This window comes from Octopus bimaculoides, chromosome 27 (assembly GCF_046866305.1).
Source record: "Octopus bimaculoides isolate indiv1 chromosome 27, ASM4686630v1, whole genome shotgun sequence".
NCBI lineage: Eukaryota > Metazoa > Mollusca > Cephalopoda > Octopoda > Octopodidae > Octopus > Octopus bimaculoides.
Window position 1 is genome coordinate 12,872,811 of NC_142954.1, and position 4,680 is coordinate 12,877,490.

Consider the following 4,680-nt stretch of genomic DNA (forward strand, 5'->3'; position numbering starts at 1 on the left):
GACTCTATCTATCTTTCTATTTTTGTATCTTTTTCCCCCTCTCGTTCTTCCTTCTGTTACTACTATATCTCTCTCTTCCTCCCTGTCTCTCGTTGCTCACCTATTTTCTACTTCCTCCCCTTTTTTCTCCCTCTACCACTCTTTCTCCTTACCCCTCGCTGGTCACATGTGTCCAGCTTTACTTCCTTTCTTCCTTGGCTATCACCAAGCACGTACACGAACTATTCTTCATCCCTCTTCATTCCAGTTCGTTGCTTCACAGAGTTAAATATACACATATTTGTCCACGTCTGGCTGTATAGCCTTTTCTGTTTATTCTACTGTTTCGTTTTCCTGTCTTGTTTTCTGTCCGCCACTACATTCCTCCATGGTACAAATTTAATTTGTGATCCGTGGGAAGAGCCATTTTAACGATGCGTCCTGCCCTAACTCTTCGAAATGCCAGTGTTAGAATGGTGGCAGCTGATGAAGGAAATGTTCTCTATGTGGCCTGAGTGTTTTCTGTACTTGTTTATCATTTTGTCTACGTTTTGTTTGCAATGTCCTGTACCCAGATATGCATCTATATACACAGGTAGATGTAAGTATGTACATACATGTACGTATATATGCATATACTCATTTATTATATATATATATATATATATATATATATATATATATATTGAGGGAGAGATTATATAGATAGGTGCAGGTGTGGCTGTGTTGTAAGAAGGTTGCTTCCCAATCACTTGGTTTCAGCTGCAGTCCCACTGCGCAGCACTTTGGGCAAATGTCTTCTACCATAGCCTCGAGCCAACCAAAGCCTTGGTAGACAGAAACACAGAGAAGTCTGTCGTGTATATATACATATACATATATATATATATATATATATATATATATATATATATATATATATATATATATATATATATATATATATATATATATATATATATATATAGAGAGAGAGAGAGAGAGAGAGAGAGAGAGAGAGAGAGAGAGAGAGACTATTTGGCAGCATAAGTGGCTGTCCTGGATAGGACGATTGTTACTGTTGTTTAGCCTCAGGGAACATCGTTTCCAGCTGGCTATACGACACAATATTTGTGTCCTCATATTTTCGAACAGGAAGTCCAGTACCCCTATCTAGCACAAAGCCACGTCTGTGGGCCGGTTTCTGGGTTATTGCAATTTATCAGTACAAAGTAGCTACATGGTTAGGTGGCGTTGCTGAATTCCCGTTCTAAAATATATAATTTTCAAAGTGACACACAGTCACTAATCTAATAAATAGAAACATTATTATTTCTAAATCTTTCAGAGAGATATCTAGTAACAGTTCTTTAAAGTAAAGACTATTTGTCAACGTAATGTGGCTGTCCTGGATAGGACGATTGTTACTGTTGTTTTAGTCCCAGGAAACATCGTTTCCTGCTGGCTGTATGACACACTGTCTGTGTGTCACTTTGAAAATTATATATTTTAGAACGGGAATTCAGCAACGCCACCTAGCCAAGCAGCTACTCTGTGCTGATAAATTGCAATAACCCAGAAACCGGTTAAAATGCATCTCCTGCTGTGAAAATACGGGGACACAGCTTAGGATACAAGCGCCCACTTGAACAGCTTAGGATTTAATGGCCCATAGCTCTTCAATACTCTCTTGAAGGAGCTGAGATTTCCACATAGTGTGGAAGTAGATGTCTTCAAAACCGAACTGGATCTCCTACTGTCAAGATTCCCAGATGATCCAACTTCACAGCTTGCACTAAATGCCGTGAACTCACTCATTCACCAAATGCCAACTGTTAAAGGCTCCGCAACCCACTTGAAATTTTGAATAGTGAGCGAATAATCACTTTATAACATGTTTGCCGTTCCTCATTTTATTTTTTACCTTCATTGTTACGAATTGATTCTTCTTTTGCAAGCTCTAAAATTTATATTTTTAGGCTCCGCAACACACTTAAAATTTCGAAATAATGTGAAATAAATAGACTTTCGACTTTGTTTTCTTTATTATTTTTAATACGAGGTCACCGAATATATGTGTTACATGAGGTCTAGATTACACACACATTAAACTAAATTAAACAAATTGTCAAGATTGTAGCAGAAAAGATAATTCTTTTTGGCAAAAGGCATCCATCCCTTGTGTTATGATTGAGTCAGTTAAACCGAAAATCTTAAAGTTTCCTTTGCTGTCATGATCTGGCCGATTCTTTCTAATCAACCTCTGAACGTTGCATTTAGATACTTCTTGTTCTATTCCACCAATGATGATTTTTCGGTTTGTCCGTTGATCTTGTAAAAAAATCTTGTTCTCTCTGTGATCCTTTTTTTGTCTCTACTACGACTCTACAACTGCAGTTTTTAAAGGAATTGCACTTGCAACAGGAAATGTCAAACAAATCCTTTGTTGCATTGTTTTTCAACACATTACACTTTGTTTGAAACGATGGCACATTTTCTTCTATTTTTAACTGATTTTAGTAATGCTTGCTGCTTTAAATAAAAGTTTAAGGCTTTCGGTTTAACTGACCCAATCGTAGCACAAAGGATGGATGCCTTTTGCCAAAGAAGAATTATCTCTTCTGCTACAATCTTGACAATTTGTTTAACTGAAGTATCTTTCTTAACTACGTTCTTTTCTTTTTCTCATTCAAATAAAACGCATTTTAGTACGCCCTTGTAAGTTGGAGAAACTCGCTCGCTAAGATCACAGAGTGAGCACTCAGTATCATGGCTTATGAGTCATCACTAAATGTAAACAACACTAAATTTAACACGATCATTAATTTTAATACAATGGCCAAAAGTCAAGGTACAAAGCAGAAAACTTCACACACGTACGACGTACGTCCACATGCAACAACCGTTGCAGCGGCACTGGAGAGAAGTTCACACACTAGTTCTCTTAACTGTCAATGCGGACCCTCAAGGTATTAGTCAATTGTATTGAAACTTGGTATGCAACCTTTTAAGAATACTATATTTACTGTTTTGCATTCTACTAACGACTTACAATCCACGAAATTCAAAAATGGTGATTTTCAAAATTTTCGATTGCGTTGCGGAATCTGCAAAAAATATATAACCGCAATGTTCTTTATACACCTTTTTTTAACCATAATTCGCAACAAAATATCGATTCTTGGTTACCAATTACGAAAGTTGAATTTTTGCCCCTCCTCTAATATATATATATACTCCTCCTTCTCTTCCGTCTCTTCCTGTCTCTTTGTTTCTTCCTCTCTCCCCGTGTGTGCAGCATTCATTTACTCATTGCCTGCTGGACACTCATCCTGCTGCAGCTCTTATGTTGACCCTCTCTCTGTATCTCTCTTTATTCTCTCATTCTCTGCCCCTCTCTCTATGCAATGTAGAGTATAACCAAGCGTGCAACTAGCTACTGTGTATATTCACAATCATAATATAGGGTTATGTAATAACCTCCACGTAAAGTCAATAACCAAAAGGAATAACATAACTCACATTTTTATCTTGGCTTTTAATCGGGAAGTCAACGCCCTAACTGCGAAAAAATTATCTTCTGTCTATGTTGTAATGGCCTATATATATTATAGAACAGATGGAATAGTATACGTTTCAGACAGCAGCCACAAGAAATGATATAAACAACGTTTATTTTATAGATGCTGGAATGGTTGTGTAGTTAATAGGTTCACTTTGCAACCATATGGTTTCAGGTTCAGTCCCATTGTACAGCACCTTGGGCAAATGTCTTTACTATAGCCCTGAGCTGACTAATGCCTTGTGAGTGGATTTAGTAGATGGAAACTGTGTAGGAGCCAGCCGTGTGTGTGTGTGTGTATGGTGTGATTATATGTATATATCTATGTATGTATGAAACTAGCTCTTTGTCGGTTATATATATATATATATATATATATATATGTGTGTGTGTGTGTGTGTGTGTGTGTGAAATTCTGTCCGTGGGTGTGTTTGTGGAGTTGTTAGCTAACTTCTACATCGTTTTATAGGAAAGTTGGTTATACATCATTAGATGTATACCTGACTTTCCTATATAAAATTAAAAATATAAACGGAACGCTGAACTCCAGACTATCAACTTAAACAACACTTTATTCAGGTGGTAAATATATACATCTTTAGCTCTTGTTGTTACAGCTTCTGTTGTTGGGACGTGGGTATGTAGTTGCAAGCGAGCTGTCGAGTGTAAGTCCGAAAGATGTAGAGAGACAGCTTGTCACGTCCATGCTCATGGTCGGCCGACCGTAAAAGAGATAGAATTAAGCGGGAACGCTTGCTTGTCTAATTCCACGCATGCGCACGGCGTTACTACAGTTTTATCGATTTTGATGAAACTTGACATGTGAGTAGAACTCATGCCTGGAAATCTCATGGCATACTCAGATTATTGACAAAAAAAAATCGGTAATAGGGCCCCTGGAAGGTATCCTCATATATATCTAATATATTTTATTTTAAAAAGCAAGGGCACGATCTCTATTTATATTTGATTATATATATATATATATATATATATATATATATATATATATATATATATATATATATATATATATATATGTATGTATATATATATATATAAATAATATATGAGTATATGCATATATATGTAGATGTATGTAGATACCGTCATCTACATGAATATATAGATGCATAACTGGGTACATGACGTTGCAAAAA